Consider the following 10,771-nt stretch of genomic DNA (forward strand, 5'->3'; position numbering starts at 1 on the left):
ACAATTAAATGTTTATCACCTTAGTTATATTCAAAAATTCTTTTTTTGCAAGTTAAGTCATAATATGCTATACTTTACAGAACTGACCTGTATCCAGGAAACAATAGCATAGCATATAACTTAGAATAAGCCAATCTGCATTATTCACCATTCATCCCTAAGGTAGATGAAACAGTCAAGTAAATCAGAGCCAAGCAGACTCAATATAAAAATTATTGGTTGAATTATTAGAATATGAACTTTCTTATTTTCTCTAGTACTGGGTGCTGTGCTGGTGTGAGCTCCAAGCTGCCAATAGCCAATATACACAGATTTTGAGAACATACTCAATCACCAAAGAAAGCAAATGAAGAGACACATCCCACAGTTTTATGTGAAACTGAAATCATGTAGCAGTCCTCATCTACCTCTCTGCACTGTCAGTTACATAGAACAATGCATCCCCTTCTTTTTGTTTTGAGTAAATTCCGTTGGTCAGAGAGAGGAATTCCAAGGGAGAGGCTGGATAAGTAGAATGATAATACATTTGAATATCTTAACAAGGCAGTGATATGATGAGATCGGCAGCACTGTAGAAAAAAATGGAGGCAGGAGAAAGACAAACAGGCACAGAAAGTGAAGAAGGGGAAACAGATGAGTTGGGTGTTAGCTGAGAAATGACAATCTTTAAGGAAAGAATGAAAGGGGTATTTGATTCTACATTTATTAATGTATAGAATTGACAGAAAGGTGTCTTAGTTGATGAGATATGAGCAGAAAGGGTGAGAAAGATCTAGAAGACTGAAACTCAGGTTTTGAGATTGAAAATGTGATACTGGTTGTCATTAGTTACTGAAATAAGAATACAGGAAAAAAGAAGGAGAGGTTGGGAAGTAGGGGTTGGAAGAGATCTTGAACTTAGTCACATGATTAATGAGTTTGAAATAACCATAAGATACCTAAATAGAAGTTCCAAGAGACAGCTGGTTTTGCAGGTCTGACTAAGCTCTGGAATGAAAATTATAGGGGTTAGAGATATAATTTTATTTTTCTCTGGCAAAAATAAATTAGGAACTTAATAGTGGATAAAATAAATAAGAAATAACGTGAAATAAAAGAAATAAAGAAGTATAACTGAGCGCACTAATATATAAGACATATGCAAAAGAAGATCAGACTGAAAACTAACCTGAAATGTGTCTTGAGAACTAGGATGTAAAAAGCAACACAATAAAACAAGAGAGAAGTTTGTGCCATAAAAATTAAGAGAAGAGAGAGGTTCAGAGATCAAGGAGTAGTCAGCAATGTGAAATAATGCAGATGGGTGAAAGTAAGACAAGGCCTGAAATCTTCCATTGAATTTAGCAGGTAAGGCGTCAGTGGTGATATTGGTGTTTGGCATTTCGGATAAGCAGTGGTTGTGGAAGCCATATCACAATGGACACAAGGGAAACTGCCTTCATTAATAACTTACTGGGTCCTTGAATTTGACTTCAAAATTATGGATCTCATTCTTTACAGAATGAAGGACCCCTAGAACCCTGGCCATTTTCTTTGAGACTTCCAAGAAAGAATATAACTTGCCCTGTGAGAGAGGAGGAAATGTTGAGTGTCTTGGGAATTTTGGTTGATTTTTCCTACATAAAAAAAAGCACCTCTAACATAGTAGGCTTTAAAAATACTAATAACCTAAAATTGATTTTACCAAGATATTTTATAACATTTACAAGAATTTCTTTGATATGACCACTGCCCCCAAACAAGGCATCCTAAAATATACTTTTTTTGTTAGTGCAGTAATTTACCCCAAATCTTGTTTCTATTTGTTCCGTATTAAATTCCTACCCTTTGTTGAAAAACTACAGGAGAGAGAATTTCCTGAAGAGTTATGTAACAGCTTACTTCTTCCTTCTGCTATGTCTTCAACATCCATGTTCACCATTAAACTGCATTGCACCAGAAATAAGTGCGATAATAAGCCAGTCTGGGTAGGTGTGTATGTGTATATATGTGCTTGTGTTTTAATTAAAAAAAAAAAGCTGGAAGTGACTTTTAATTGCTGCAAATATAATTCAGTGACAAGCAAGCAACTAAAAGATAAACTTAGTAAGTTAAAAAAACAAATCTTTCCAAAGTAGCAGTGATCATAATCACAACATATCTTCTTGATATGCCGTCATCAAGAAGATATCCAATGAACCTTTTAATATGACTATTTTACTATTATTACAAAAGCTACTTTCATTAACTTTATTTTGAAATGTAAATTTATGACATTAAGAGTCAGAATGATCAAAAGTACCCAAAGTTCTTAGCTGTTGCCCTCCAGAAATTAAACTCAGTATGGGAGGTAAAAGACATATTAAACCACAAGTACAAAGGGGTGGGAAAAAATATGTGATTTTAGCAAGTTTGTTGATGTTTGCAAGTGGAAAACCAGTAACTTATTTGGCTGATTACAGAAAATTACATAGCAAATGGCAGAAGTGGGAGAGAGTGATAATATAAATCAGCCTCTTGACTTTAGAATGTATGAGAAGCTTAGCAAATCAAATATATACCACGAGAAGCAGGGGAGGGTTGCTATGTTAGCTGAGACACCTTATACAAGGGTATTGGTTTGATTATGAGAATTCTCTCCCCAAGTGCTGAACAATCTTCCCCTAAACCTTTAACTGCCCCAGAGCTTAGCAATCAAAATGTGTTATTTAAAAAAAAAATTATTTATTTATCTTTAGAGGGGAAGGGAAGGAGAGAGGAAGAGAAATATCAATGTATGGTTGCCTCTCCTGAGTCCCCTGCTGGGAACTGGCCTGCAACCTAGGCATGTGCCCTGACTGGGAATCAAACTGCAATCCCTTGGTTCACAGGCCCGCATTCAATCCACTGAGCTACACCAGCCAAGCAAAGTGTGTTCTGAAGACATTTTCACAGATCCTCCAGATTTGGGTCATAAAACACAAGGCCGCCGCTGTTTGAATGCATCACAGTCAAGCCCACCTGTGACAATCCAGGCTCACACACAGAAGACTGTCAAAGTGTGTTTCAGAGCCTTGCCACTGGTGACACATAAATACTAGAAATGTTCTTTGTGTGTAGAAATGTTCTTGAGCATTTCCTTGTTCACACACCTTCCTTTTACACACACACTGATGTTACCATCATTGGAAAAAAATTCTTTGCAACTATATTAAAGTGAAGCCTTATTATCCAAAGCTCTGTTGAATTTTTATTTTATTCTTAACATTGATATATGAATACAAAATAAGAATTCATATAATGCATGCTACTGTAAACACAGTATATCCCAAGTGAAAATTTCTCAATAAACCTTGTAAAGATTCCTAAAATTTTTGCTCTAATTTTCTGTAAAGTATTAACAAGTCTAGGTAACAATAGCTAATGTTCCAAAACAGAGCATTCTATTCCATGCTTTTAGCATCAGCTAGAAACTAAGGCTGTTTAACAGACTGTCAACACCTATGAGATGAAGGGACTCATGCAGAGATATTCAGATATGAAATTAACACGGGAAGAAATTTCTGTTCTACATTATCTAGCTTGTACAAGGTACAAAGTACCTTGGCATATTTCAAATACCATGAATAGTTATTGGCATATAATAAATGCTCAATATTTATTCTTTATTCATTTATCAGACAAATTTCATGGTACATTAAAGGCAGAAGATAAAAAGCGTTCAAATCAAACTCTTACACACATTATTAGTATGCTTTCCTCTAAATATAGCCATGAATAAGGAACATATTTTAGTAAGGAGAGCTCAGTATTTAAAAAGTCAAGAAATAAAAATATAAAAAATAAAAAAAATGTAATTGAAATTATGGACCTTTCAATTAATATTTTGGCAAAGCACTTTACTTTTTCATAATCTACCTTATATCATCAGCAAATAACTCGAGTGCATTTATAAAACACATTTTCATTTATACACCATGCATATCCTTCTATAATGCCCCTTTATGCCATCTCTTCTCGAAATTCAGAAAAGTAGGCCCACGTTTATCTCAGCTTTCCAAAATCCTTTTTCTCACTCCCCAGTTGGCTGCCTTTTCCTAACTTAATTGGTCTAACTTCATCTGCTCCCTCAGTACATCTTCACTTTTTAAAATTACAAATATTCCAAATGCCAGCCACCTCTTCTACAAATACTCCTTGTATTAAGGAAGTGAAATAAATAAATAAATAAATAAAAGTGACAAAAAGTGACCACCACCAGGAAAAGAAAGATTTTCCTGGTCATAACTATTACTTTAATTGCTCTTAAGAAAGTGGGATGGATAGCAGGAAGAGCTCTGTTACAGCAATTCTGCAAATCAATACCACCTTTCTCTGCAGAGCAGAGAGGAGGAAACTGCCTATCTTACTGCAGTGTTTCATTTTAAAACACCAAAACATCATTTCACAAAAAATTAATATTCAGAGCAAATATACATGTATTGATTAAATAGTTATTGAACATGTATTAATTCTGGGCACTGAGTTAATGAGTAGAACTACTAAAATAAACTGTGCAAAGCTCCAAAGGAAATATACTTTTCTATTTAATTCATAGAGCATGACCATGAGGTAGCAAATAATATCTTCACAAGTGAAGCAACTGTAGCTTATAAATGTGAAATTATTTGCTATATTCCACGTGGAACAAGGGGTGAGCCAGGATTTGACTTGAGCTCTGACTCTGAAGCCTATACTGCTGTAATTCCACTTTGGTATTGATGAGAAGTAATGATAAATATCGGCCCCCATTTCCTGAGACATTTTTTAGTTTTAGGTCCTGTGCTGGGATGATTTATATATGTGAATTAATCCTTTGTTAAACTTCCATAGACAGAAACCAGGGCTGAGAGCTTAGATAACAAGCTCCTCACTAGTAAGGGACTAGAGCAGAATTAAAGCTTCCTTCATCTGCTCTCTCATCTTCTCACACACACTCTCTCTCTGTGTCTCATTTCCCATCTCTGGGTCTCAGGCTATCGCCTCTGCCTCTCCACCCCTTGTTCTCTGTCTAGTCTGTCTGTCTTTCTCAATCTCCCTTCCTGTCTCCGTCCTCAGTTGTTTTGTCTGTATTCTCCTTCCCCTACCTATATATCTTCTTTTTTTTCTTTTTTTCAACCATGTGTCTTTCTGCCAGTCTGTCTTTTCCTGCCCATTTCTGTCTACCTGACTTTTTGTTTTGACTCCTTTTCTCTTTCTCCCTTTGTTCTCTGTGTATCATAGTCCCTCTCTCTGACCTCATTCATTTTTTACTCATCTTTGACTCTGTCTCTAACTTTATTTCATCTCTTTTTAAAATATTTTGTTTATTTTGAGAGAGAGGGGAAGGGAAGGAGAAAGAGTCGGTGTGTGAGAGAAGCACCAGTAGGTTCCCTCTTGCACATGCTCTGACTGGGACCAAACCCACAACCTAGGCATATAGCCCTACCTGGAATAGAACTGGCAATTTTTTTGCTTTGCAGAAAGATGCGCCACCAACTTAGCCACACTGGTCAGGGCTATTTCATTTCTCTTTGTGTGATTTGCTGCATTTCTCTTGTTCTTCAATGACTATGTCTGCGTCTTTCTTTGTGTATCTCTCTGAGTATCTCTCTCACTTCTCTGTGTCTCTGTTTCACAGACAGTGGCTTAAGGTGTTAGAGAAATAACAACTGCTCATCCTGTCTTAATGAACCTTCTCTGGATTCCAGTGTTGTGCTGTAAGGTTGAAGAAATCAGCCCCCTAAATGATCAAGCAAAAAGGAAAGTCAGTGTCCTTGGATAAACAATTTGCATTTCCATAAGGATTCAGTGATGCAGAATCAGAAAAGGCTCATTCTGACACCTTCATGAAAACCACAGGGAGAGCATTCATTAACTGAGCTCCCGTTTGAATGATGCACTTCATCGCACACAGCACTGTCTTCCCATTCAGGAAACGGCGCTTAATTCTGTCTGAAACCCACCCTTTCACTAGGCATTTGAATGAATGACTTTTCAAAGTAATGGGAACTACACATCTGCCATGGCCTGAGAATGTTTACAAGCTAAAGGCCATAACGCAGTTACACCTCCTGTCAATTTCTTATCCATCAAACAACACAATAAACAAGCTTTGGATTTTTCCATTTACCAGGTGGAAAGAAAGAAGTGCTTTATATTCTTTAGCTTCTTGTAGTAATGACTGCTTTTGCCTTTTACATTTATTGCTTCAATAGCCATGATCTGATATTAAGGTTGAGTGCAACCTTTAAACAACTTGTGAGATAAAAGGAAATCTGTCCATTACAGTGCTCAGGTAGAAACTTTTACTGATTAGATGGGAAATCACTTTGTTGCTATTATTGTTTGTTGTAGAAAGGCAAACCACAACAAAAATCTTGATATGTAGTTGCCAGAATATTAGAATGATTAATTGTACATTAGATCATTAAAAAATTTAAATGTTTCTTATTCATTCTCGGCTGTTCCTTACAAAAACTCCAACAAGCTGAGTTTTACAAATATGGGCACTGACTCAAAAATGCTTAGGGAATGCACAAGGGAAAGAATTGTTGTTTATGCCAGAATCTGAAGTTCCTGCGCACCTCACCTCCTGTGTGTGTATCTTATTCATTTGCAGACTAAGAACAAGTGATACTCGTATTCACTATCTGTAAAGCTGGCATGTTGGTTTGTACATTACAGGTGGTGATTGGTTTACACATTACAGGTAGTGATTCTACTTCAAGGTCATGCTACTCATATTCACATTCAAAATTACCTTCTTACCTTGCACATCATTCTTATGTGCAAGAAAGTAATGGCTGCATTTGGAATTTCTATGCATATTCTCTGATTCTATCTTTATTCCTATTGAAGCAGCTGCAGTATTTAAATTAAATGAAAGTTAAACATTAGTTCAGTTTCTGAGTGTTTGAACCTTTGAAATTTATACAGAGACTAACTATCAAGAGGACATAATCTTGCCATAAATTTCTCGTAGTAGTTATTTTTTCACTCAAAATTAACTATGAGCACTAATGAATTCTCATAGTTCCTTCCATCATCTCCTCATGTAACTCAATGAAGCACAAAACTGATAGATGAAGCCCCAAGTGTCACCATTACTTTTGAATCTGTGGTCTACTATATTATAGAGTAATAAATTAAAATCCCATTACAAAACAAATATATCTATATCCAAAGTTTTAGTTTGGAGAAACAAAAAACATTTTGGAAGGTCAACCCCATCAAGTAAAACTATCTTTTAAATACTATAATTATATAGCCTTCTATATATGTGTGAGAGACATAGAATGACAACAGCATTCAAATATACCAGAGATGCCAATAGTAAGAACAATTCTTTAAAAATGGGGAAAAGAGAAAAATAAAACTGTTTCTAAAACCTACTCTAAACTTTGAGTTCCAAGCCAAATTAAACTTTTAGATGATAAGCATGCCCAGTCGATTTAGAAGCAATCTCTTGGTTGAGATTATTATTTCTGCTAACTTGAATTTATTCCTAGGTTGGAATCCTTAGTAAAAGTTAAAACCATATATTTATACCTGCTGTTAAGGCTCCATTAAGGTGTAAATTTATACAGAGGCTTCTGTGCTAGGATGGAGTTACGATAATAGCTGATTTATGCAAGAAGTTTAGTAAATAGAAATCAAAGTTCTTATTGTCTCAAATTATACCTGCATATTTACAAGTAGGAGTAATATTCTCCTCTACCATTCAAATATTCACATTTAGGGGATTGCTTTATTATTTTAGTTTTACTTTTTACTTTTACTATAAAGGCTTATTATTTACTCATGAGGTAAAAGCCCACATGTTCAAGTGATTGTAGAAAGGAATAATTAATTGTTCAACATATATTTGCATGACACATTTCATGATTAAAGAAAAATAGTCATTTGTTTTGACAAGAAAATAGTAATTACCTTTTGCATTTAATTTCAAACTAAGGCTGTTTACCAGATACTGGAGAATTATTACAAATGGCTTCAGTTTATGTCTTCCTCTGCCTGTAAAGTTGGATGATGAGAATACAAAGTGCATACTATGCAAAATCTAAATGTGGAAAGACTAAGAAAGTTTATAATGGACATTTAACTTGAACCCTAGCTTATTTCTTTTAGAATTACAAATATTACCATTTTTGAACTGATTTTATAGTCTACACATTAATTAGATAAGCTCATCGAATAATATCATTAATGGATATTTTATTCCAAAAATCTTAGAAAATGAATTTTTTTTATTTAAAACTCTTTATAAAGAATACTAAAAATTTTACCCCATAATATTCCAAACAAGTAAACAGTAAGATAGCACATACCATGATCAATTCAGGTCCTTTAACGGCTAATGTTTAGAGGACATTTGTGGCAAAGTGAGGGAATTCACACCCCCTGCTCCGTGCATTATTGCAACAGCTGAGTGGTGAGGGTGTCCTCACTCAGTGCAACCTGCTGCACATTAAATCTCCCTTTTATTTCATAGGAGAATGAGTACACAGTTGAGGGGATCAGATTGCTGAAATTTGAAGACTCACACGTACTGATAAATGCACTAACTCACACTTAGCCGCAATTAAAGAAAACTAAAGAAAGTTATAGAAGAGCCAACTGGTAGTACAAAAATAAGTTCACATGAGCATATATGAAACAATTCAAACTTGCTGTGAAAACTACAAGAAGCATTCTATGCTTCAAATATTTATTCTTTTACAAATTACTTGCTTCTCTCACATTAAGCCACACAATAACTCTACCCCTTAAGTATTTGGTTACTACACTTGACAATTAGCTCTATTTGTGAAAACCAATGAGTAAGGACTTGGAATTAACCTTACATGAGGCGGTCACATTATCCTCTAGTTAACAATGGCTGTCTGCATACATGCTACAACTCCGTCAAACCGATGACCACCTGTGCACAGGACAGATATGCTCTAGAGAACCAGCAGGCTGGGCCTGACTCTGGTTTCTCAGGGCCCTCCTTTTCTATAGCTACCAAAGTATGCTTCTTTTTTTATTGCTGTTCACGTATAGTTGTCTCCATTTCCCCCGTTACTCTCCCCTGCTTTACCCATCCCCTGACTTCCACATTCAATCAATTTATGTTTTTAAAGTAAAGGCCATACCACAAAGTGGGAAAGTTGTTAGTACTGCATATTATTAACTTTGTCTTATAAGGATAAAGCCATTCTGGATTCAAATTCTAAATGCTACAAGTTATTTTTGTAAAGTAGATATCCTAAAACATCTGCAGTAAAAATATCAGAATACTTTATATTATAACAAAACACAAAAAAATAATGCTGTTATTTGTGATGCAGAGTTAGCCACCTACACTTACCCATTAACTACAACTTCCAGCAACTACCACACACAAAACATCATATACATATATTTGCACACACAAAAACAAATACAGCATATCCATACTTTGGCCCTTTTCTTTTTCTATATTTTGTCAGAGAGAGAGAAGCAAAGAACATAGTTGAGGAGTGACATTTAAAAAATGACTAACCACACAGAGTTATCATTTTACATGTATGTCTAAATATTGCTTTGACATCTCAATAAAAGTATAATGCTACCCAGTAATCAGGAAAAATGAAAGGACAAGGACGTATGTTCATTTTCCCAGAAGATAATTACTTGTACATCACTACTACTCTGTTTTGGGAAGAAGCATGACAGAGACCCATTGCTCTGGAACAAGCTCCTAACTTTCTCTGTGTTTCCCTGCAGCCTCAAATTTGACAGATAAAGAAAAGGAGGTGGGAGGAGAAAGAACTTACCAGTTTAAAGTTTCATCTTTAGCCCACATAAGATTATGCAGCAAGTTTTCTTGCCAAGGCTGCCTCCTGCACATCCCTTTCAAAACAACCAGGGTTCATACTCTAGGTCCAAATGATTCATTCACACGTTGCATGCACTTCTTGAGTCTGCGAGGCATTAATATCCAGTCTTGTATCATCAAGAAGATATTATAGAGGAAAAGAAAAACACCTCAAAATATTAACCCAGAAGGCATACTCTCTTTCTTTCTCCCCGGTCTGAGGTATATGTCAACTGCCTTAGTTACCACAAGCAACTAACTCTAAGCCGCTAGCAGGAATCCGTCTGCCCTCTATCTGTCGCTATTAGCTCAGCATGTTGATTCACTGGCACCGAAGCAACAGCAATTAGCTGTCCTGCTTCTCACAGCACATACAGGAGAGAGCTGAGTGTGCTAACCACACAGGGATTGCCGAGCTCTTTGCACTAATTAGTACCAGGTGCTACAGCTCAAAAGACAAATTGATGCCCTACTGATCATTGGCATTGGACTGCTTTATTGGTGGTTTATCCTTGCAGCCAGTCTGGTGATTCTCTGCTTTTTTTTGCATGGTTGTTTTTACTGATTTACTTCATCAGTACTAAGAAGTTTAGCAGCTTACTTCAATGACACTATTATTGACAAGTCAAAATAATCTCTTAAGCTTCTTTGATCATATTTTCATTCTCTCTCTCCCGCTCTCTCTCTCCTTCCCTCTTTCCCTCCCTCCCTCTCTTCCTCTTCCCCTCTCCTTCTCCCTCTCAATCCACACTCACATATTAAGCCCTACCTATCTCCACATCTTTGGGGTATAAGGAAACTTCATACATTCTCATAGGAGCTTAAAAGTAGACTGTTTAGGTTTGTATAGGCATGTGTGACTCGGGGCATTATAAAGAAACATGCTTTTAAATAGTTACAGCATATTCCTTAAATATTGTGATATATAAAATCCTCACAATAAAGTTCTGAAAA

At 35.8% G+C, this 10,771-nt stretch overlaps 1 protein-coding gene across 1 annotated transcript in view; it reads right to left on the minus strand.

Moving 5' to 3' along the window:
* The window catches only part of PCDH15 (protocadherin related 15), a 789,434-nt gene extending 779,381 nt beyond the window's left edge, over window positions 1–10,053 (minus strand). Inside the window, exon 1 of the mRNA XM_053663991.1 lies at window positions 9,777–10,053. The gene's annotated coding sequence lies outside the window, so the exon portion shown is untranslated. The remainder of the gene's footprint in view (window positions 1–9,776) is intronic.
* Between the last annotated feature and the right edge of the window lie 718 nt (window positions 10,054–10,771).

This window comes from Artibeus jamaicensis, unplaced genomic scaffold, assembly GCF_021234435.1.
Source record: "Artibeus jamaicensis isolate MK-2021 breed Jamaican fruit bat unplaced genomic scaffold, CSHL_Jam_final contig_332, whole genome shotgun sequence".
NCBI classification, from domain to species: Eukaryota; Metazoa; Chordata; class Mammalia; order Chiroptera; family Phyllostomidae; genus Artibeus; species Artibeus jamaicensis.